Consider the following 26420-nt stretch of genomic DNA (forward strand, 5'->3'; position numbering starts at 1 on the left):
CTCAGTGTAATGTTTCCCAAATAAATTGGTCATTAAACTCTTACAGAAAGAAAAGCCAGTACTCCCTTAAGCTCAATTTTCTCTTGATTCCTATGCAGATATAATTTGTTTTTGTTTTTGCTTTTGTTCTGCCTCCAGATAGAACAATGGGGAGTAATATTTGTGGAAAGAGGCTTTGAGATTCTGGTCCAAAGGTGTAGGTTGAAAATAACAGCAATGATTATTTTCAAGTAGTAAAAACCTAAAAACTGAACAGTTAAGAATCTAACCTCAGTGGAATCTGGCCTGATATCATAGTTCATGACAGTCCACCATCCTGCCTTCATGTTGATATCCAGATTTTATGAAATATGAGTGTCAAGTCGAGTGTCTTCTAACCTCAGGAAATCCCTGGAATCACCCACTTGATTCATTAACCAGGGTGTGTGCATGCAGTTCTGAGCAGCATGCTATGAAATTCAACTTTAGAACCACCTGCCAGATAAAAAGAAAGAACATAAAATCTAAATGCAAATGTCCTGCTATCCAAGCCATTTTGTCTTGAAGAAAATGAATACATTTCTTGGACCCAAGTAGGGCTTGATTGGAGAAGACTCAAGTGTTTCCTACAGGCAACAGGATTTTCTGCATTCTATTTCTTTTTTGCATTTTATACCTTTCATTTAAAAAAAATATTTATTAGTTGTTGATGGACCTTTATCTGTTTACATAGAACCAGTGCCTCACACACGCTAGGCAAGCACTCTACCACTGAGCCCTAACCCCAGCCCCATACCTTTCATTTTTAATGTGTCCTTAATGCAAACTGTATTAAAATGACAAAAGAGATTCAAGACAAGTGCCTTCACATAGAATAAAATTTTACAAATTTTGGACATTTATTGTGTTTGGAAAAATTTGTCTTCTGTGGCAGAGTTAAACTTTTATGATATGAGTCTGTGTTGATGGGCTCGCTTACTGTTATTAGAAGTGAACAGGGAATGAGGCAGACTTGAGTGTCGCTGTCCCAGAGCTGGTTTTGAGAAACAGAGTCCCTACTGTTTGTCAAGAGACCGCTTGGCTTGCTCTAGGGGGACTCCATGAGCTGCCTCTGAACTACTTGCTGGTCTGGCAGAACAGTGTCTAGTCTGTGGTCATTTCCTGAGGCCTGGTGGAGGGGTGCATCCGTCCTTGAACTCTTCTATCCTGCCAGTTCGATGCAGTTTGGCTCCTGAATCTCAAATCCCCTGAATTAATAAATAGTCTGATCACTGCCAAATTCCTAGGGACACTGGAAAAGGCCCAGTCATCGGATATTTAAACGTAGTTTGGTGCTGAAGTCAAATTGAGTTCCTAGGCATTATTCAATACATATTTAGTAAATAAATATAGAAAATTTAAATATTTCATGCAGATTTATATCATAATTGTTGACTAAGCTCTAAAAAGAGAATTGTTTAATTTTTAAAAAAAAAACTTTAATGAGACATAACTTTTATATCATAAAATTCACCTATTTAAAGTGTATGGTGTGGCAGAACTATGCTACTATCACGACAAATTCAGTTTTAAAACACTTCAGTCACTTCAGAAAGATTCCCAGTGCCCATGTACCTTAAATCCTTGCTTCTTCCTTCAGTTCTAGATAACCACTGATATGCTATGTCTCTACTGATTTGCTTTCTAAGCACTTCATATACAGGTGACCATATAATATAGCAGTCCCTCTGTACTTGCAGGTTTCTTAACCAACTATGGATTGAAAGTACTTGGAAAAATTTCATCTGTCCAAAGCATGTACATTGTATTATATGTTAAAAGTAATCTCGAGCGTGGTGTTTATTGGGAAAGGAACTGAATCCCTTCACCACTAAGGAGCCTAAGGGGTAGGGATTTGGTTTAGATAACCTTGCCAAAATGTTCAAAATTCTTCCAGGACTCAGTATAATGAGTGTGTGCATGGTTATCCTGGAAGTGGCCACTGCCTACATCCACAGGTTCACTAACAGGGACCAGGATAAAAGGATTGCCCATTTTTTTGTATCAGTGGAGTTTGATGGAAAGAGATAGATGCATATCCTGAGTTAATCATCATTATAAATCAAAAGGTTTGGAGAATACTGATTAAGGAATACCCTACTAGAAGGTTATTTGATATATTATATAGCATGCAGTGTGTTATATAATATATAATCAAAATAAAATGAAAAAGAAAAGGTAATCTAGAGATGATTTAAAGTATATGGGAGGATGTACATGTACATAGTATTTGCACAAAATACATAATATCATTTTATGTAAAGGATTCAGCATCTATGGATTTTGATATCCAAAGGGTCCTAAAACCAATACCTCCACAGATACCACGGGACAACTGCATATTCTTTTGCATCTGGTTTCTTTTACTTAGCTTAAAATTTTTGATGTTTGTCTATGTTGTAGTATGTGTCACAGTTTGTTCCTTTTTATTGATGAACAGTATTCTGTTGTAAGGATATGCTACATTTTGTTCAACCATTCATCAAATGATGCACATTTAGATGGTTTCCTATTTTTGTACTATGGATAGGGTTGCTGTGAATTTTTGCACATAACTCTCTGAGTGAACATATGTTTGGGATTTTTTTTCTTCTCTCTTAGGTAGACATCTAAGAGTGTGTTATTTTACATTCCCACAGCAATCAGCAATGTATGAGGAATCATGAGGGTTCCACTTTCATCACATCCTTAACAATATTGTCATTCATAGAGACATGTGTGTGTGTATGTGTATGTATGAATACATATGTTTTTATACACATATGCACATTCTCATATAAATACACATATATACCTTTGTCACATCCATATATATATCTGGATATGGACATATGGCATTGTGAGTCATATATATGAGAATGTATATGTGTATATGTACACATAAATAAATACATTTATTTTTATAATTTCATAGCCATTCTAGTACATGTAATGTGGTACATTGCTTTGGTTGTAATGTGCAATCCTCTAATGTATAATAATTATGAACTCCTTTTCATGTGATCATTAGCTTTTCTTTATCTTCTTTGGTGAAATAGTTTTAGTTAAAAAAAATCTCATTTTTTTTGCCCATTTTAAAATTGGGTCATTTGTCATTGCATTTTAAGAGTTCTTTAGGTATTCTAGTTACTAGTCCTTTATCAGATATATGACTTGCAAATATTTTCTGTGGCCTGCATTTTGATTTCCACACAGTGATTTTTCAATGTGTTACAGCCATTCAGACTTCCCTTCCTCTAAACCAGTCTCGTCTTGCCTCCCAAAAACATACAGGAAAAATATCCAGCAGTGCATAGCTTGCAGATGGGGATCTTTGGAGAGACCAAATCCCTTATTCACGTTCATGCTGTAATGCCTCTCCTGGCTACGCTTTTATCACCCTGAAGTCATTTTTTTTCTAGTAACCACTACCTGATAGTAACAAGAAAGAGAAGGAACAATGGAGATTATTTTTTCAATCCTGCTTAAAAGTCTTTTCTAGTTATTTCATTTATTTGATAATTGTAGTAGCTATAAAAAGTAAATAACAGAAAACAATTTGTCATTTTCACTTTCAGTGAAAATATGTATCCACTGCCTCCAATTGGTATATTTAAGATTTTTTTTTTAGTTTGCTTCCCGAGATGAAGCAAGATTTTTTTTTTCTACTAATCCCCAGCTTTCTTCATGAATAATGGCAAACATTTGTTATGTATCTGGCCCAGTTTTAGGGATAAAATTGAAAAACGAATCTCATGCTTCCCCTGTGTGTGACCTTGCTGGATTTCATGACAGTCCACTGTCATGACTCTGAACGTATAAAGTGCTAACCACAGGCTGCCCTACCAGATGACCACTGTTTGACTGTTTTTCTTAGCATGCTTTGTATTATAGTGACAGCATATCGTACAACTCACAGGGATGTGGCAACTGTATTGAATCCACAGTAGCTGAGGTGGCAAATGATATTTGAGCGACGGCTGCCTAATATCTTTACTTTCCCATTTCCCCACATGAAGTAGACTTCTAAAAACTTTCTGTGTTATATGAAAGGTAACTTAAATGTTTTAGCTTACCAAGGCATATCTAATATTCTTACAGGAAAAAAATCCAATTAAAAAGAGATTTTCAGGGCTGGGGATGTGGCTCAAGCGGTAGCGCGCTCGCCTGGCTTGTGTGGGGGGCTGAGTTCTATCCTCAGCACCATATAAAAATAAAATAAAGATTATGGGTCCACCAAAAACTAAAAAATAAATATATAAAAAAAAAGATTTTCAGATTTTCGGTATCTAATATTGTAGCTTGAGAACTTCCTTTGAAACGTCATGTAAGAATCATGGTTTGTAAATATGAAAGTTATACAGTAAAAGCACAAGGTATTCAGATCCAATTTGATGAGCAGAGAATATCTTTTGTGTTAGTAATCATGATCAAAATTTAAATTTAGTGACTTTCTGGTTTCAAAGAAATGGTTTCCAATATTTCATGTAACTGAGCATGCTAGTCATCTGTGCTAGGCATCTATGGAACGTCATTCTGAAAGTCTACTTGATATTGTTTTGTCTCAATGGAACACAGAGAAGGGTGTCAAGCAGTGCTGTGCCAGAATTTCTGGGTTACTCTGTGTCTGAAAGTGGGTGAGTATTCTTATATTTACTATATGGTAGTTATTATGGTAGTCTGCCTACTACAGTTTAGTAAGATGTTTTTAAAAATTATTATTTAATTATACACATTTATGTGATATTATGACAATTTGATACATGTTTGTACTATGTAATGATCAAATCAGGGTACTTAACATTTCCATTTCACTAGACATTTGTTTCTAAGTTTTTTGATAGCACATAATTGTTCATATTTATGAGATAACAGTGTGATGTTTTCAATACATGGATGCAATAATACTGATCAAATCAGAGTCATTAATATTTCTCTCTTTATTGTTACTTTGTGTTTGGAGTTCTCAAGCTCCTCTCTTCTAGCTATTCATAAAATATGTAATAGGATTTTGTGAACTATAGTCACCCCACTGTGCTATAGAACACTAGAACTTATTCTGTGTTTTGGTATCCGTTATCCAACCTTCCTCTATCCCTCCTACGCCTACCCTTCTTGGCCTCTAATAATCACTATTCTCTTTCCAGATTGACTCTTTTTTAGCTTTCACAAACAAGAAAGAACATGTGGATCTTGTCTTTCTGTGTCTGACTTATTTCTCTTATTACGATGTCCTCCAGCATATTAAAGAGATAACCTGCATGCCCACATTTATTGCCCTACTGTCACAATAGCTAAGATATGACATCAACTTAGATGCTGATCAATGGGTGAATTGATAAAAAAGTGGTATGTACTTACAATGAAATACCATTCATCCATAAAAAGAATGATACTCTTTTTTAAAAAATAGATTCTGCCAAGTGTGGTGGTGCACACCTGTAATCCCAGTGGATGAGGAGGTGGCTGAGACAGGAGAATTGGGAGTTCAAAGCCAACCACAGCAGCAGGGAGGCATTAAGCAACTCAGTGAGACCCTGTCTCTAAAATAAAATATAACATAGGGCTGGTATGTGCCTCAGTGGCTGAGTGCCCCTGAATTCAATCGCTGATACCCTCCCCACAAAGGATTCAGAGGCGTCCGGGAAGTGAGAAGCCACATGGCCCAGTTTCATTTTCTATCTTCAGATGATCCATTTTTGTAATACCTTTTATTCCTCCTCTCACCCACCACTCAACTTAATTTCCATCTGGATCTCTGTGCTTTCAACCCTGCCAAGGTCATTGGCTTTGTCTTGATGGGGCAGCTGTTTCAGGTAGTTGTGTGATGATGGATGGTTGGATAGCCAAAGGAATGAGGGCATCATGGAAGGAAGGTTTGACGTCATCTCTAGAACCAGGATCACTAATGGAATTAGTGGTGGTGTGTATCCAGAACTCTTGTGTGTGGGTTAGATATTCTTTGAGTGTGTGTGTGTGGTGTTCCACACCTTGTGTAAATGCAGGTACCAAAGTTCTACCTCACTCAAGCTCCTCAGTGGTCAAATCCATATCTGGTACCACCTGGATCCCCACAGAGCCCAGAGTCCTTTCATATCGTGTTCAGAAAGCCTTATAAGTCATCTGTCAGGCCAAGAGCAAGACTAACTACTTGTGGCTTGTGGGGTGGGTATTTCTGCCCAGTAGTGATCCCATCAGGTAGAACAAGAGAAGGCTGATCACCAACTCTTAATGAGTGGCTTAATCTATTAAAATTTAACTCTTATTGTGAAGAATTTGTTACGAAGAGTAATGCTAATGGGCATAATCTATGTTAAATGTGGGGAACATTTGAACATTTTTATCCTCTCTTAGAAACTGGTTTCATTTGCAAGCAATTAGAGTTTTATGATTTAGTAAGTTAACACAGGTTAATGAGGAGCTCTGTGTTAATTTAAAATTTCTGTGAAGCAGTGGCAAAAATAGCACTTGCTGAATATTTGAAGACTGCAGACACATTGGTCTTGGAAATCTAAAACCTCCCTTATGTGCTGGAACACCAGGCGAAAGGCCCCATGGAAACGTGACAGGCATGGTACAGTGCTGTTTGCACGGCTTTCTCTGTGTTCAGCTTGGAAGTATTTCCATTTACTCTGCTGGAGCACACGGACTTCAGACAGTTTCTCAGCCTTTTATCTTGGGCATTGCTTCACAGGCTCCCTGGAATGGTGTGGCTGCAGTCATTGCTGGGATTTGCAAAGGGAGGGCACAGGGGACCCTGTTCTGAGGTGACATTAGTGACAGAACCCCAATGTGAAGAGAGCTCTTCAGACAGAAGTAAGTGCCCCTTAAGGCAGCATTCCATCTCTCCTTTCATGAAACTGCCCATGTTGTAAGATTACTGCTGGTTCCCCTCTCACCATTCAGCTTGAATCCTGATTACGTTTAATTTCTGGACACTTCCCGAAAGCCTCATTAATAGCAACAAACAGGCAATCTAGCATGGCTCATGTAGAATACCCACCACAGCCTCAGGAATAAAAACATCATTAAACCACCAGGTATAACTTCCTCAGACCAAAAAAAAAAAAAAAAATCTTTTAAGTAACTGCATCATGAAATAGTTGCAAGGTATTTGAAAGATTAGAATTTTCTTTCATGTTCCTTTATCCAGTTTTACTTTTTATTAGAAATTTTATCAGATTTGGTATTTGTCTCAATTTGTGCTTAAGAGGGGATCATTTTTTGTAAGGACAAACAGCAAGAATTGAGGAAACATTTTTTTTTCATGTACTGGGCTAAATAAAGCAGGGGTTGGCAAACTGTAGCTCATAGGCCAAACCTGGACCACTGCTTGATTCGCAGAGCCCATGATCTAAAAACAATCTTTACGTACTTTAAGTGTTGATAGGAAAACAAATGTGAGGTAGAGATCATATGTAGCCAGCAAAGCCTCAAATGTTTATTACTTAGCCTGTGTGAAGCAGGTTTGCTACCCTGGGTCTCAAGTAGCATCATTTTTGACTCCAGTTTGTTTTAAGCACAATATGATATTATAAATCCCAAAGAATTTTCTCATTTTCCTTTGGGGTCATACAATGGGCTTATATTGTATCACAGGTTAAATCAGAGGTAACACCCTATACCCCAGATAATCAGAACATCTTTTTTCTTTTTCAATGCTGAGGATCGGGCCTCAAGCATGACAGGCAGACACACTGCCACTGAGCCACATCCCTAACCCTATAATCAGAATATTTTTAGGACTAAATATAAATGTTTCGTAACAAATGATCAAACATTGACATTGGTCGAAGTGGTGATAGGTACAAATATCGTACCAATGTTAGTAACCTGAGCTATTTTGACTATTGGTAACTAGATGCCTGCATAATTCATTTTTTATGTATGCCAAACAAATCTATCTTTTCTGTCCACCCAAATGTAATGCAATGAGATATGAATTAATTGCTCCAATCTATTGAAGATTCTAGTCTCCTAGGTTTTAACTCATTGACCTTGAATAAGGATCAGTACAAACATCGAGTCATTAAGAATTCTAATCTGGAAGTTGTAGAGGACCAGGTCTCAGGATGGGCTTGGAACTGAAGCTTCCAAAACGTAATCATTGAATATTGTCAGAATACTTTTCCTTTCCCTGGGAAAATGATCTCAGCTCTTCTTGCAAGATCACTCTCTGCAGTATGTAAACTGAGCACATAAAGCAGTGGCTATGTGCTACTTATCCTTGGGGGCAACTATGAAGGCAAAATAATCTTTATTGCTATTTATTGGAGTATTATAATAAAATACTATGATTATCTTCTCTTTTTGAGCTCTACTTCCAAATGTAGGGCTTCTTCTACCAAGTGAAGCATATGTTACTTAATGTGGGAGAAATTGACCAGCAACAGATTAGAATTATCCCTCATTGAGTTTCTTATAAGCATCCCTACTAAGACCTCTCATGATGTTTGCCTTCAAAGTCTCTAAAGCATTGCTGCCTTTTCCACAAATGTGATATTCATTCCTTAAAAGAAAGAAGCAGCAGTGATTTGGCTAAGATACCAGATATCTGGACAATTATCATGGTTAAGATGACATGTTTACATTGAATGAAGAAAGCACTCACAGAGCAGGTTTTATAGGAGAGATAGAATTTTAATGCCATATTTGCATGATAAGAATTTCATATTATGGTTGGATTATATTCTCCTCCTCCTCCATTCCATTTGATCATTAGACAGGCTATAGATGTAGCTTTTCTGATTATGCCTACTCTGGCCCCATGATGTTTGTTTCATAGCAGCGTTCAAGCTAGATAAGAATAAGTTTCCCCTTCTTTCCTTGTTTTTTTTTTTTTTGATGGACACATTTTTCATACTCAAGAAAGATAGTTTGGATGTGAGTAAAAACTGCAACTTGCCTTTTTCTCATAACAAGTTGAATTTTTTTAATGCTGCAGATTTTTGTTCTTTTCCAATATAGCTTTAGGTTGTCTTACTTACTTTTCAATCTATTTGGCACATAGCCCTGGATATTCTTGATCTGAGCATATATTTCCTTTTTATAGATTTTCTTTGTTGGCAAGGCAGAAATCCTCAGGTATGGTAACTAGTGAACAAACTTATTTAGGTGAAATTAAGAAAAATAAAACACAACAACAACAAACAACATGTGGGTTAAGTGTTCTTAAAGTGAATTAAATTCTTAAAAAAAAAAAAAAAAGAACAGTGTCTGTAATTTACCTGCCTTGATTCAATGTGAAAGTTATTTTCTTGGTTTTTTGCTTCTTTTGAAAGAAGGCACAGCATTTGAACCACCTTTATGTTATTCATTATCAGTATTTAGTCTCTGGTATTCTACTAAAACAATTTTGCTAGTTAACCTTTAATAAAAATCACTGCTGGGCACAAAGGGAGAATGTAAAAATCCATCTAAAAAAGAGCTTAGGCTGGAATGGAGGACCTCCAAATTAATAGGATTGTTTCAGACATTCTTACCTCTATGAATTGAACATCTATGTCCCTCCAAACCTCATATGCTGAAATCTATGCCCCAGTGTGAGGGTCTAAAGAGCGGGGGCATTTTTGGAAGGTGATTAGACCTTGAGGAGAAAGTCCCTTTGTATGGGATTAGTGTCCTTATAAAAAGAGACTCTAGAGAGTTCCCTGGTTCCTTCTACCATGTGAGAATGCAGAGAGGATGGCTGGCTGTGAACCAAGAAACAGGTCCACAGCAGACACCAAATACCCAAACTTGATCTCAGACTTCACATCCTCCACAACTGTGAGAAATGAATGTCTGTTGATTGTGGTCACCATTAAGCTATTCTAGCTGCCCAAATGAACTAGGACACTTGCATTTCCATAGAATTAGCAAAAGAGACTGTACAAGTTTGTTTGAGGACTAGAAATGATTAGATATTCAAAACAAAACAAAACAAAAGGTCATATATTATTTCACTGTTCTCTTTTAAATGTCCTTTAGGAATTCTGACCATGTTGTCTCTTGGTATTGGCTTTGTGTACAGCCATAGGCTGTTTTCTTTAAGCAAATGTGGACAGACCATTGTTAGAGACTCATAGATGACTGGCTCAGATCTGACTGAAATATCTTAGGAAGTATATCCTATTAAGACTTATTAGCACTTTTCTAATCATTTAAATTCACAGTTTTGTGAGCATTGGGGCTACTATTGGTTGGTGAGATACTGTCTCTGAAGGTGAAAGTCAGGAATTACGTTATGTGGCAGAAAAGGTAGAACAGAGATGTGTAGGTCTCCAGTATCCAGCACATGAACTGTCATAAAGCTGACACTGAACAAACACCTTGTCGGGGAAAGTCACCTGAAACAAAACAGCAAAGCATGTTCCCCCACACTTTTCATGGAGTTATATATAAGGGCTTCCCACCTTGACTGCTTGAAGACAGGAATAAAGGATTTTATTTTCTTTGTGTCTAGCTCCAGGTGTAAAACCTAGAGCAAAGCCAGTGATCAACAAATAACAGTTGGATAAGAGAATCACTGTCTAATTATGAGCATTTTGGCTAATTTTAATGTTCTTTTTAAGCTATGCCCTCAGACCTAATTGGATTGGAATATAGCTCCTCTATCCTGCTCCCCCACCAAAGACAAGGCACAAATAAACCAAAAAAATGAAAGATTTGTGTCTTTAAAATAAGGAGGCTAATAAAAACACCTTTTTCAGAGACTTGGGAAGTGTTTCATAATGTTTTCAACTCAATAAATTAGAACTGCCTTGGCTTGTATTAAGACTGATTTCTAAGGGTACACATTTATTAAGAAAAAAAAGAATTTATACAAATAGATTCTGGGATAGGAAATGAGATAGAATATCCCTACTCATTATCTCATTCACAAATATATGTGTGTGCGTGCATGCACATGTGTGTCATGTACACATAGACACAGTCGATTGTGGGGAGAGAGTAGAAGTGTCAAAATGGCCTGGTCTTTTCTCTCTAGGAATTTGCAACTCCATAGGGCAAATTTGTTAAACTGTAATATGGAAGAGAATAAAAGAAGTGACCTAACCAAGGGAAAGCTCACAGATTATTAAATTATAGTTTAAAAACTTAGAGGATGACTTCCTAAAGAAGAAAAGATTTTATATGGGACTTCAAAATAAATGGAGTTTCAAAGGGCCAATAAGCGAGGCAGTGCAGTCCAGACTGAAAGTACAAAAAAGGTACTTTACAAAGTACCTGACAAGAACAGGAGGAAAGGTTTATTTTGTCCCACAGTTTCATAGGTTTAGTCCATGGTCAGGCAACTCATTGCTCTGGTGCAAACTGAGGCAGAACATCATGGTGGAAGGGTGTGGGAAAAGAGTGGTGCTCCTCTTATAATGGCCAGGAAGCCGAGTGAGAGAGGGGAAGGAATGCTCTGAACATTCCTGCATGAACACAGGAGCTTTGGGGAGTACCTCATATCTAGACCACATCAGAGACTAAGCTAAATTTGGGCTGATGTCTGGGAAAATAAAGAGTCTGGATCTTAGCCCATATGTCCCATTTTACTATCTCATTAGTATTATTTGTGTCACCATTATTTATACTGACATTCATTATACTGACATTTTTCTTACATACATTTACATTAAAAGGAAACGTACTTTTGGTAAGTTTCCCCAAACTGGTTTTGGGAAATAATAAACCTCTATCACTTTTGTAAGTAAATTCTGAAATCTAAACCCTCATTAAATTCTAATTTGACCCCTGTTCCTTCAGTGCTTCCATGAGCTAAGCTTGTTACAAATGGAGATCAGCACACATCAGAGGCATGATCCGGCTAGTACTCACCTGACGCTTATTCTTAGCTGTACCAGAAAGATCAGAAGAGGATCAAAATTACAATAAATTACTAAGAAACATAATATTTTTCAAACCTGAATGGTGTGTGTGTGTGTGTGTGTGTGTGTGTGTGTGTGACTAAAATTCATCTGAAACACCTCCCAAACATTTGGCCTTTGCAACTATCTACATCCTATACCTTCAGAAACTCTGTTTGGAGAGGGCCTTGGAGCATTTTGTGTCTTGAAATAACATAAATGCGGCTCAGACTTCAGAAGGGGAACCATGGCAGCATCAAGGACAGCTGAATGAGAGGCCTGGCACTGCAAATCAGGAAAACCAGCTTGCAGGGCTCTTCCATAAGCAGACCTGAAAGGTCAGGACATGGCTTCAAGGGGGAATATAAGGTGCCTAACTTGTGTGAAATGGTAAATGTTGTAGGTACTTAGAAGATATAGTATTGAATGCAGGAGGAAAGAGCTGAAGAGGGGCAATGATGGGATCTATGTTGGAGATGTCAACGAGAATTTGAAAAAGAAACATGGTCAAGGTAAACCTGGGCCACCTGGGTACATCTAAAGAAATGGTTGATGATAAAAGAGGAAGAGAAGAAAAATATGCTAAGGCTCAATTCAAAGAAAAGCAGGTGAAGAGAATGCACTATGGTATCACTGAAATGGAAGATAAAGCCATGTGTGGAAAGCAAACCTAATGACAAAATGACAGTATTTCTAAATTCAGTAAATGAAAGATGTAACAATCTACCCAGGGTCCCGGTATAAAGAAGTGGCTTACGTATCATGTTTGTAAATGAGAAGGATTGCATAAATCTCAAAAGTGTTGCAACTCCAGATTCACATGGCAATGGCTAGGGACATTCATCCAGGTACTAATATACTCTGGTTCCTCTGCATGTCTGAAGAGCTCCACATTCCTAGTTCCATGGATCCTAGACCGGCAGCCACAACATGCACTTATCTCCGTGCAGTAGTTATAGGATCTTGGAGGGATGGGAGAGATTTTCAAATGCAGTACTAGGGATTGAACTCAGGAGTGCTTTCTCACTCAGCTACATCCCCAGCCTTTTCTATTTTGTATTTTGAGACAGGGTCTCACTAAGTTCTGGAGATTGGCCTCAAACTTGTGATCTTCTTGCCTCAACCTTCCAATTTTCTGGGATGTACCCCACTGCCAACTATTCACTTTCTTCTTGAATCCTATCAACCACCAAAAGTGTTATGCAGCCATGTTTGAAATCTCAAAGGATGCTCTTACTAACTCCAAAAAAAAAAAAAAAAAAAAAAACTTACTCTACCCTTGACCCAATTTATTCTATTTTTAAATATACTCAGATTTCTTTAGAGTAAATAAAAATATCAGTGCCTTCACTGAATGGCTCAATCTGAGTGTTTTGTTGTCTAACCTGCACCCTCTACTGAGTCTAATCAAACAAGAAGAATCATGCTGACACTTTGGTTAACAACTCCAGAGTTTACTTGATGCAAATATGGGGTTCCTTCTGTTTGATGATATTTGGAGGAGTTTAATTAAATGTTTACAGTGGAAGACTGAACACAGATTTTAAAAGGCATTGTAAAAGGCATTGTAAAGCTTCAAAAACACTCCTCTCTAACCTACTTAAGCATTTCTCTTCAGTGTCTACCTGGAATTCTATTCCTATGGCTGTTTATGTTGTATCCACCAGAGCATAAGCTCCTGAGGTCTAGTGCATTCCTCATTCATGCATTGCTTCATTTATCCATCGCCAGCCCACCGAGTGCCTGTTCCACATTAGGCTCTATTCTAGGTCCTGGGAGAGAAGAGTGAGTGACAGGTTACATTCTACTGCTCCTCAATAGATAGGTCAGTGCCATGCACATTGTAACTGCTCTGGAAACAGCCAAGAAGTTCCTGAAATGTGCTGGATTTGAATGGGTTTGAGACTGATAACTCTTTACTGCTGTGTAAGAGACAGAGGCAGATGCTGCATCCCTAATTCACATCTCATTCCTCACTGGTTTTGGGGTTTTAAGAAATGCATTTAGAAACAAATATCCTAAAGACTGTACCCTGTACCTAGCCTAGAGGAGATGAGAGCAACAGAGATGTGTAGGTGTCCAAGAGAGCAGAACGGAAATGGCACATGCCTAGGGCTTTTCTCCATACTCCTTAAGAGTAATTTTTCCTTTTTGTTTTGTCTTGTGAGAGTGTGATTTCAGCTGGAGGAGCCTCAACAGGCAGCGCAGCTAATTCTACTAGGAAGGAAAACTAGTGTTGAAACATTTATTTTCAAATGTTTGAAGGGACAGCAGAACTTGGGGAGTGTGTGTGAATATGTGCTATGGTTGGACTTTCTCTCCTTCAGTGCCTTTCTCCCTCCTTCCTGTGACACTGGGAAAACTGAAACGTGTCACGATATGACCTATCAAAGTCCCTGAGCATTTGTCATTTCTTCCTACCTCTGCTGCTTACATATCCTCAGCAGCTCCAAGAGACATATCCTAGAGCTGGACTATTAACACAGCACCTGGGTGTGCTCTACACATGGTCCCTTCCCTACCCCGTGCTGCCTTTGCTCCGCAGTATCCTAGGAGTGATGGGTTCTGTCTGTTGGCTTCTTGAGGCAGTTTTGCTTTATGTCACATATGGAGGAAAAGACTTGCAGTGCTTCAAGGATGGGTCTCAAGTATTTATTCAGCCTAGATGAAAATTGTAGAAACACCCTTTTTTCCTAAAAAGCAGTGGAGAATGAGGATTCGATTATCATCACCAGTCAAGAGGAACTAACTGTAATGTTTGACATGCAGGGGGAAGAAAAGAGAGGGTGATGACCCTTCAGTTATGAATGCGAAATGAATGATGTGACTATACGTGAGTTTTTGTCTCTTTAGATTTTGTGGGTGCATAATTTCATTGAGAAGTTCAGAAATAGGAAGAAATGTCAAAATGAATAAAGCCTGTTTCCTAGACATTGCTAAATGTGTCTCTTTTGCTTTAAATAACAATGTTTAAGAATCGACCTTGAATTATATGTTATCAAGTAAAACACAGTTGAATTTTGTGGTTTTTCTTCATTAAAGTTTCACAAATTAAAAATCATCTAAACATTTTTTTGAGGAGTTTAGCTGGAGATATTTGCCATCAGTATCTTAAATATGCTCAGAGCTCCATTGGAGCCTCTTTTCTGAGTACTGAAATATAAATATATAGGCTTATATTTCTAATTTTCAAAATGAAGGAGGTAGACTATGCAGTTTAGTCCCTCCCAGCTTAGATTTTTGTGCCTTTGTGGTTCTTTGATGATTTCGAGGCTTTTAGAAGGCACTCTAGAGATGTATGATTAGTATATTCATCAAGTTTTGTTGATATGTGAATACTATTTTGCACAACTGAGTCATGTGTAGCATAATGAGGCATTACTAGTAAGGATAAAAGTTCCCATGTGTGTTAGTCAGCTGTCTGTTATTATAATAAAATAACTGGAACAATCACCTTAAAAAAAGAAGAAGTTTCTTTTGAATCCCAGTTTGTAGAGGTTTTAGTCCATGGATAGTTAGCTCATTGCTTTCGGAGTGAGGCAGTATGTCATGGCAAAGAGTACATGGTGGAACAACCTGTTCATCTCATGGCAGTCAAGAAGTAAAGAGCCCAAAGGGGCTGAGGACCCAACATCCTGTTCAAGAGCATACCCCAGTAACCTAATACTTCCCATTAGGCCCACCTTTTAAAGTTTCCACCACCTCCCAATAGCATTGAGCTAGAGACTAAGCCTTTAACAAATGGGCCTTTGGTGGACATTGAGATCCACACCATAGCCCATGTTCTCAGACATGCATGAATGCATGAGTTTTTATAAGCCACTCAAATATCTTCCTGTTGAGAGGAAAGATGTTGACTGTGTCCACAGCCTGATAGTGCTTACTAACTCTTGACCAAACTACTCCAAAAAATAGACATAATTTTCTCATGTGTTCTTGACAGTGATAATATCATTTCCAAGCGGGAAAACATTGGTACTTGGGGTGGTGAACAAATTTTACTCTTGATCTATAAGCCATCATTAGACATAAATTATGACATTGGATCTGTAGTATCCTATAGTATTAAAATAATGAGGGTGATAAGGAAAACAAATATCTAAAAAGGCTCTTCAGTGGGGTGAAAATGAAAAGGAGGTTGAGAAGTACAGACTATCCTAGGGCTTCAGCTGCAGAGTCTGAGGTTGAGAGTGTTGGGGCTGCCTGGAGTCTGCTTACTTGGTGGACCCATGCTTGAGTGACCCCAGAGACCACAATTGCATTGTTAAAACCTGTATATCCTGGCATCCCGTATTGAGGGCACCTTTCAAAACTTAAATTGAGGGGCTGGGGTTGTGGCTTAGTAATACAGCGCTCACCTAGCATGTGTGAGATGCTGGGTTCAATCCTCAGCACCATATAAAAATAAATAAAATAAAGGTATTGTGTCCAACTACAACTAAAAAATTTTTTTTAAAACTTTAACTAAGCCTCAGATACACCACTTATTCTAACTTTGTTACTCTAAGTTTTGATAGGTGGCCTATACATGGGATGGGGGGCATAATGGGATTATTAACCTTTGGATTGACCTGATGAGGGTCAGCTGTACAGGCTCGGGGTCTTTGGGTGATATGCCATGTTTATAAATTTTAGCCAAACATCGATGGGGGCACTGCAGAGGTAGAGAGGTACATTTGCATGGTTTCTAAGCAGCCCATTGTGTTGTAGAGATGTGTTCTATAATGGCACATGTGTGAAATTCATTTTGCTTACTTTCATGATAGGCAAGGTAAGCTTTAAAAACATTTTAAAGGAATTTCAGGGATTAGAAAAGATATTCAATTATAAATTTAAGACCCTTGCATACTCTTTTAGCGTATGGCATAGGCATAAGCTAACTCCCTGTGGACAGATTATCATATACATTTGCTTTCTTATGATAATTCATTAGTATCTCAGCACCCAAGCCCCAAAGGTAGGAGCTGCCAAATTTCAAAATTCAGATCATTGAATTATTGTGCTCACTGTACAGGTTCATGTCATGATGGTTAATGACACAGGTGGAGGCAATTTCTAAGAACAGTCTAGCAGTTTCAGGTCCTTCATGTATATTTAGCCTGAAACTCTGGATTCTGTTTCCTGAGACTGAGACCCAAGAACAGGACATCTCCTTGGCACTTGTCCTCAAAGGCTCACCTGAATTTTCCATTCAAGTCACCTAAGGATGCTCCCACCTCAATACCTTTTGATGTTCCTGACAATGATACTCTGGTTAAGTAAGGATTAGGAGACCATCAGGAATGTGATGATTCAGCACAGGAAAATTCTAGGATGTGAAAGAAAAAAGAGGTAGGAAAGTGTCCTGAAGTGGAACAGATTTAAAATTTCAGAGCCTAGCAGGCTTGTCTTTGGACAATTGCAAAAGGAGAGTGGGCTTCAGTTACAATAGCAAGGTTTCAGGCTTATCTTAGTGTGAAGAAGAGCCTGGTGGCAGTTGGAAGCATCTGATGGTGAAATTAATTATCAAGGGTAGTCATGGCACTGTCTTCTCTACGTGTTTTCAAAAATAAGATTGACTTCTCATCTGTCTGGAATGACATTAAGTTTACCATGAAAGAAAATACAAAATTTGCTTAAGGTTTTTTAAGCCCTTGAATCTCTGAGTGATATAAAAGGTTTTTTTTTGTTTCCATAAAGCATCTTTTATATATTGAGTAGAAGAGAGGCAGTCAGTGGTACAGAGCACAGATCCAATCCTGGAGCAGCAGCCTAGCTTTGGATCCCAGCTCTTCTGTCTACCAGTTGTGGGGTCTTACTCAGACTTCCCTGTGCCTCTGTTTACTCTTCTGTGAAGTGGGGGTAAAATAGCACCTGCCCTCTGAAGACATTATGAAAATTCAGTAAGTTAATATTTTTAACATGCTCTATAAGGACTTATTAAAATATGATCTTTTGAAGACATTATGTAAAATTTGTGTTATCTTTATTTAACAACTTGAAAAGACTTTTACTAGTGTCTTTGATGTTGTATACATATATTGCTATCTCTCAACCACAAGAAAATGATTTAGATAAACCTTTGCATACATTTAAAGCATTCCACATTTAGAGACTCAGATATTTGCAAAGCATGTTTGAACTGTCAAGAGAACCCAAAGAAATAAAACCTGCCCTCTATGATGTTTTTGGCACCTTGACAACTGTGGGTCGGGTGGTGTGTTAGTGTTACACTCTGTAACCCACACTGGCTGCCTCTGAGGACACTGCTTTTCCAGAAGCTTTCTCAGGTGGCAACTCTTTTTCCCTGTGCACCTCAGTTACAACCTTGTTGCAGATGCTGCTGGTATACTTTCTATTCCTCATTTCATGGGTTCCAGACTCATGATCCTCTCTCCCTGCTCAAAGACCCCAGCCCTTTTGCAACATTTAGTTTAGATGCTCCTCCTATTACAATTCTCTGCTTTCCTCCAGGCCACTTCACCTTATATGTTGCACATTTACTGTATGCATCTTACTGCTGTGGTCATCATAGTGGATATTTTCAGTACCCACTTACAATAGTCACTGCTTGTCCTCTACTCCACCAGCCACTCTAGATTAGTGCTTCACCCTTTTCTGTGCATAGAGACTATCTGGGGAACTTGTTAAAATGCAATTTCAATTTAGTAGGTACTGGGTGGGGCCCAAGATTCTGCATTTCTTACAGGCTCTTAGATAATACTGAGACTGCTGGTTCAGGGACCATAGTTTGAGTAATAATTCTCCAGACTATCAAAATCTCTATCTCAAGCATCCTAATTTCTGGCCACCTCCTGCTATTTTAAAAATATTTCCACCCCGATGGGAAGCTCCAGTCGATTGACTTTCCCAATGAATTTCCATGGTCCACAGTGATAATCTCTCTCTTGCACACATCCTCAACACATTTGCGCCTCCTCTTTTCATCATACCTACCTACCTACCTGGAAAAAAAAGAAGGAAAAAAAAAAAAAAGCTTTGTTTAAATCAAATTCTTCACCTCCTCTGGTGCACCTAAACCTTACATGATAGCTGGAGGAAAAACACATAAACATGCCAACAGGGCTTACTTTGAATTTTTATTCATTGCAAATTCTTTTGGTTGTCCTACAAAATTATAGCCTGAACCCAACCACTTATCAATACCTCCTTGGCTGCCAGCCTTGTCCAAGTCATCACCATTTCTTATTCTTAAGGTGAAATAAGTTGTAAATAATTATTCTTATAATTGCCTTCTTCCTAGGCATCCTGTGACCACCCTTCTTCTATGCTCAGATCCCCACCCAACAGTGAGAAATCCTTTAAAAATGTTTTCCTAATCAGAACACTCTTGTGACTTCTGTTACCTGAGTTTTCTCTGACTACTTCTCACTTTCTTCATGCCTGTCAATCCTGCCCCAGCCTTAAGACCTTTGTGTATCCCTCACTTTGTAATGGCCACCCCAGTTATGCCCTTTCTCCCAACACAGCTCCTGGATCAAATGCTTCCATTATTTAAGTTCCTTCCTCCCCCTTCCTGGATGCATCTTGTGTCTATCCCCCTTACTTTGCAGTGTTTTCCTTTGTAGCAATTATTACCTGACATTTACTATAACAAAATGCCTATCATGCTATATGCCAGGCATTGTTCTAGTATTTTACAAATATTGTTCTAGTGTTGTACAAATATTAATTTATTAACTTTATAATAACCCTGTATGGTTTGGATGCATGGTGTCCCCCACAGCTCACAAGTGAGACAATGCAAGAAGATGTGGCGGAGAAATTATTAGATTACAGCCTTAATCTAATCAGCAAATTAATTCCTGATGGGATTAATTGAGTGGTGGCTGGGGGCAGGTGGGCATGGCTGGAGGAAATGGTTCATTGGGAGCACAACTGTGGGGTATATATTTTGTATCTGGAGAGTTGGAGACTCTGCTTTCTGATACATAATGTGAGCTGCTTCCCTCTGCCATACTCTTCCACCATGATGGAGCTAGCTGTATATAAGACTGAGGCCTCTGAAACCATGAGCCCTTAAATAAACTTTTCCTCCCCTAAAATGGTTCTGGTCAGGTCCTTTCGTCACAGTAACAAAAAAGCTGACTAAAACAAACCCTAAGGCATAGCTCCCTGATTATCCCCATTTTACAAATAAAAGCCTTTAGGCCCTAAGAGCTTAAATCACTCATGGAGATCACATAATTCTGTAGTATTTTTAGAAAGAGGATCTAATACATTATACGTGTGTCATTGTCTGTCTCCCAGCAGTATGCAAGCTCCATAAGGGACAGGACATGGTTATAGTGATTGCCGTATCCCTAGTTCCTGGAATACTGCTTGACAGCTTGTAAAAAAGTACATTACTATTTTGATTAAAAGTATGTTATTTATTTTATATAAGTATATTTAGGATTATGTATTTAAAATTCTTGTTTCCCTCAAGAATTTAAGCTCAACTTATAAATATCTATATACTCTTGATAAATACAGTAAAATTAAAAAGCTTTCTGTTTCTTTCATTAATTCAAGTTTATCCAGCTAAATTCTTAAACAGCCTCATTTACAAACTTGTTTAATTAATTCCCGTCAATGTTTAAGTTCTGTTATCATTTTCCTTCTTATGCATTTCAAATGCCTGACAAGAAACATTTATAACACAAACAAGCCAAAATTCTCAAAACACTTAAGTTACTTACTTTTATTAATCTAATTTTAATGATATTAAGTTTATTTCAAATCAAGTTCACCTAAACATTCTAGCATTATTCTACAGAAATAATCAAATTATTTAACATATCTTAGCTTAAAAATCACAATTCTGGGAGTAATAAATTATTTCTGAACATTAAATACAAGTGATATGAAGGTTGATAGACTGCATGGTTTCCACTAGTTTTAAGACTAGTTAGTATTTGAAAATCTAGCCAGACTTCAGGCGTGGTCAGTCCTTAGGGAGGCTGAAGGACTTGACAGAGTGGCCTATAGAGGCTGTACAAGGACACACAGACTGTGCAATCCACAGACAGACACGCCAAGACTTTTCTTCTACTGTATTGAAGATGGGACTCCGAGGTCATCATCCTCAGATGGAATTTATTTTCACTTCAAGTCTCACCTTCAGGTTTCTTTCTCCTCTGCTTCTTTTGCATTTTTTCTTTCAGTTTTAGACTTGACTGTAGTAACTTCCATGACTATATGATTGAATTCTTCACCCTCTTTTCATTGGTCTAGCTCACACCCTTTAGTCTTGGTAATGACCCTATACATTTGTTGAAGGATATACATTTCATTTATTGAGCTTTATTGAGATACAATTCACATACCATTCAGTTCACCCACTTAAAGTGTACAAATCAATGTATTTAGTAAATCCACAGAAATACAGATATTTGCAAATATCACTACAGTCAATTTTAGATCATTTTTATTGCCAAAGAAATCTTGTACCTATTAGGCATCACCCACCAGCCTCCTCATTCCTTATCCATTCCTAACAACTAGTAATCTAATTTCTGATTCTGTACATCATCCTATTCTGTATTTCTCATATAAATGGTATAATATTTTCAAAATTTATCTATCTTATTGCATGTGTCAGTACTTCATTTCTTCTTATAACTGAATAATATTCCATTGAAGGAGTGTACCACATTTCATTTATACATTTGAGTTGTCTCTACCTTTTGGCTATTATGAATATCAGTGATATAAACATTCATGTACAAGTTTTTGTGTGGATGTGTTTTCAGTTCCTTTGGGTATATTCCTGGGAGCGTAATTGTGGGGTTGCATTTGAGAAACAGCCAGGTTGTCTAAAGTGACTCTGCCATTTGACATTGCTGTAAGCAGTGTATGAGTATTCCAATCAATTTTTTCACAACCTTGATAACACTTGTTATTATCTGACATCGTTTTGATCATAGTCATCCTATTTAGTGGGAAGTGGTATCTCACTGTGGTTTTTATTTGCTTTTCCTTAGATGTCAACAAAGCACTTTTTTTTTCATGTGTCTATTGGCCATTTATATTTGGTGAAATATCTGTTTAAATATTTTGTCTATATTTTAGGTTTTTTTTTAACTCTTGAGTTGTAAGAAAATTTTTATCTTCTAAATACATGCAGTAATCATACATATGTTAGCAAATATTCTCTTCTTTTCTGTAGATTTCTTTTTCTTGACAGCATCCTTTGAAACTTGGAAGTTTGCAATTTTAATGAAGTCCAGTTTATGTATTTTTTCCTTTGGTACTTATGTTTTTGGAGTCTTCAAACTCATGCAGACTTATTTCTGTTTTCTAAGACTTTTTTGTTTTAGTTCTTCCATTATGTCTTTGTCTTTTCTTTTCCTTTTTTGTTTTTGTTTTTGTTTTTTTTTTTTTTAACTAGGGATTGAACCCAAGGGTACTTAACTACTGAGCCACATCCTAGCCCTTTTTATTTTTTCTTTTGACACAGGGTTTCACTAGGTTGCTTATAGTCTTGCTAAATTGCTGAAGCTGGCTTTGGAGCTGTGATCCTCCTGCCTCAGCCTTCTGAGCCACCACACCTGCTTCTTTCATCCATTTTGAATTGGTTTTTAGATATCATGTGAGATAAGGTTCTAAATGCATTCTTTTGTAAGTGGCTATCCAGTGGTCTCAGCACCATGTGTTAAAGGAATCTTTTTTCCTATTTGAATGGTTTGGGTACCCTCAGCAAAAATTAATTGGCCATAGATCTATGGGTTTATTACTGGATTCTCGATTCTGTTCCATTGATCTCTATATCTGTCCTTATGCCAGTATTGTAACACTTTGTCTTAATTATTGTTGCTTTGTAGTAAGTTTTGAAATTGGGATGTGTAAGTCTACAATTTTATTCTTTGTTTCAAGATTGTTTTTGGCCATTCTGGTACACTTGCAGTTCCATATGAATTTTAAGGTCAACTTGTTTCTACAAAGGACAGCTGAGATTTTGATAAGAATTGCATTAAGTCTGAAGACTGATTTGGGTAATATCGCCCTTTAAACAATGTTAATCTTCTGATTCACAAACATTGTGTGTCTTTCAAATTATTTAGATCTGAATTTTTAAAATCAGTGTTTCTACTTTTCAGAGTCTGTTTTATGCTTCTCTTTTTAAATTTATTCTTGAATATTTTATTATCTTTGATGCTACCTTAAAATTAGTTATTTTATTTGTTTAGTTGTCACATAAAAATTGTACATATTTATGGGTACCATATGATGTTTATACATACACACACACACACACACACACATAATGTATAATATTTAAATCAGAGAAGCCTGTTATCTACTCAAGCATTTATCATGATGCTCTTTTAATTATTTCATTGTTACTTTAATTGTACATATTTATGAATGCAGTGTGATAATCTGCATGTTTATAATATGTAATGATCAAATCAGGATAATTAGCATTTTCATTTCCTTTTCATTAGTTTATGTTTGGAGTCTTTGGGCTTTTCTCTAGTCATTCATAAAATATAAAATAGGTTACTATGAACTATAATCACCCCACTGTGCTATAGAACACTAGAACTTAATACTTTGTGTTTTGGTACTGTTATCCTGCCTTCTTCTGTCTGCCTCCCCTCTTCCCACTTTTCAACCTCTAATAGTCACATTGTACATACAGATAGACTTTCTGTAGCTTCCATGAATGAGAGAGAACATGGTATTTGTTTTTCTGTGTCTGACTTATTTCACCTAACATAATGTTCTCCAGTTCCATTAATTTTGCTGAAACTTATAGGATATCCTTTTTAAGGCCGAATAATATTTCACTGTGTGTTATAAAAATTTACACACACACACACACACACACACACGCCACATTTCTGCATTCATTGCTTGATGGGAAATTTAGCAATCATGAATAAATACAATAAGTGGTATGCAGGTATCTCTTTTATATTCTGAATTCATTTCCTTTGGATATATACCAAGAAGTGCAAACGTTGGATATATATGGTAAATCTATTTGGGCATAAAAAAATATTAAATGTAGTCACCATCCCTTCATGATAAAAACTGAACAAATCAGGTATTAAAGGGACATACTTGAACAGAATAAAAGTTATAACAAACCCACAACCAACACCTAATGAATGGGAGAAACCTGAAAGCATTTCTTCTAAGATCTTGAATGAGACAAGGTGTCACCCTCACCACTCTTGTTCAACATAGTACTGGAAGTCTTAGGGCAAATAGACAAGAGAAAGTCATGGTGCTATTTTTAAGTGGAATTGTTTTCTTAATTTTATTTTCAGATTTTTTATTCCAAATATACAATCTATGTTTCACATATTAATCTTGAATCCTTTCACCTTGTTCAAATTCTTTACTAATTCTATTTTTTTAGTGGCCATTTTAAGATTGTTTTATATATGAAAATGTGTGAAAACAGACATTTTCACTTCTTCCTTTCTAATATGAATGCCTTTTACTTATTCATTTTTGACCAATTTGTATGGCTAAAACTTCAGCCGTGTTGATTAGAAGTGGCAAGAGTAAACAACCTTGTCTTGTCCCAGATTTCAAGAGGGAGTATATTCAGTCTTTTACTGTAATGTTTGCAGTGAGTTTTCATAGTTGGCCTTTTTTGGGTTGTGGAAGTTCCCCTATATTCTTGGTTTATGGAGTATTTTTATTATGAAAGGGTGTTGGATTTTGTCAAATAGTTTTTGTTTCTGTCAAGATGTTCACATGAAAGATCCCATTGGTCAGGTGGGATTCCTTCTATTTGTTGTTGGGTTAGGTAGCTAGTTTCTAAGTTTGTATGTCCATATTCATGAGAAATATTGGTCTGTATTTTTTTTTTCAGTGATATCTTTGATTTGGGCATTGATCCCATTGGTCATGTGGGATTCCTTCTATTTGTTGTTGGGTTAGGTAGCTAGTTTCTAAGTTTGTATGTCCATATTCATGAGAAATATTGGTCTGCATTTTTTTTTCAGCGATATCTTTGATTTGGGTATTTATTGGCTCATAGAATGAATTAGGAAATACTCCTCTTGTCTCTTTTGGAAGTGTTTGTATTAATTGGAATTGGTATTAATTCTTCTTGAAATGCTTGGTAGAATTCATTGATGTCTTCTTACGCTTCTTGTCTGGCTTTCTATCTCTCCCGATTTTTTAAAAATTTGTGCTGAAAGTAAATATCTAAAATCTATGTGGCCATCTAAGATCTGAGTTCATTTATTTGAATGAAGTTTTAAAAAATTTATTCATTTTTTCTGCTGTTAGAAAATGAGGAACAGTACCCAAATAAATTTGTTTAGACTTGTGTATTCAGTGTTATTACATAAGCGGGGAGTCAGCTGCATGTTGGCAGCATGTCATGTCCAGTAGTGGGGGATTTTTGAGTTTGTAGTTTTATCTTTCCAATCATTCCCTTACTTTTTAGGCAGATTCTCTAATGGAAGCATATAAAATTAACCTTTAATATTTCCATGTGATGAAGCATAACAAGACGTAGAGAAATAGAAAGTGTCACATTTCACAGACCATAAGAATGTTTGTTCATTGTGGGACAGGAAACTTTAATGATTCCTTCTAGATGGCCCAGTGGGGACATACCCACCTTCTGTCATGCAACACCAGTAGTCATTTCTGTCCATATTGCACACACCATATTTCCCTGACTCCTTCCCTTCTCACCTGTTCCTTTTCCCCTTCTAAGAGCAAACCTGGAACTTCCCCAACCTCTAACTCACCAAGTTTTCTCTTTTCTGCTTACCAGGTACTTTCAGAATCTTGGCATTACTTTGAAGTATGTCCTAATTTTAACATTGACAAAAAGTATTGGAAATGTGGAGGCAATATGGGTGCTCACACTGCAGGGGAGGATGAAGAGAAGAGAGAGAAATAATATAGGGCTCATTTGGGGACTGGCCAGTGTGAGGGTAGGTCCTCCTGAGCTGGTGGGTCACAGATGATAGTGAGAGCCCAGGTGGATATGTGGGTATTTCCTGGCTGGTAAATCCCCATCAAAACAGTCCCAATCTTGTTTATTAAAGTCTCTGGGTTTATTTACTCCAATTGATAATAACCTAAGAACTATAGAAAGGCACTTCTCATGTATGAGCATGCTGATTTCTCACGTATGTACATGCTGATTTCTCCTGAAATAATCTCACAGCTTTCAGTAAATGGGGTCTTCTCCAGTTAAAGGAAGATTCTTTCTTAGAAAATCATGGAAAATTGGGTTTGGGATACTTATTGATAAGGTGGAGGATGGACTCAATGGCCCGGATTGTAAGCGTTTTATCCTGTTTAATCTTTTTGTGATGCTTCTTGGCCTGCTTAGCATAGCATAGTGACAGAGTCAATCCATCATATAGATGTGTAGATAAACTAGTAGCATTAATTTAAAAGTGCTATTTCAGATTTTAGATTTTATGTGCCTTTATCTTTTGGGAAATTGAAACACATCGTAATAGGTGTTTGCTCTTAGGAAAGAGCAATATATGCATGAGAAGATAAAAATGAAGGTAACACCTCAGGCCTATTTCTGTCTCAAGTTAGGAGTAAGCCATACTCATTTCATTTCATTCAAGGGTCAATGATTATTCTCTTCCTGTTTCTTTATATCTTTCA

General features: G+C 37.1%; 1 protein-coding gene and 1 pseudogene across 1 annotated transcript in view; both read left to right on the forward strand.

The window, feature by feature from the left end:
* Nucleotides 1–26420, forward strand: part of Kcnn2 (potassium calcium-activated channel subfamily N member 2) — a 419384-nt gene that overhangs the window by 330438 nt on the left and 62526 nt on the right. The window lies entirely within an intron of this gene.
* Nucleotides 1897–2107, forward strand: LOC143399976 (NADH dehydrogenase [ubiquinone] 1 alpha subcomplex subunit 1 pseudogene; annotated as a pseudogene).

Source organism: Callospermophilus lateralis, chromosome 5 (assembly GCF_048772815.1).
Source record: "Callospermophilus lateralis isolate mCalLat2 chromosome 5, mCalLat2.hap1, whole genome shotgun sequence".
NCBI lineage: Eukaryota > Metazoa > Chordata > Mammalia > Rodentia > Sciuridae > Callospermophilus > Callospermophilus lateralis.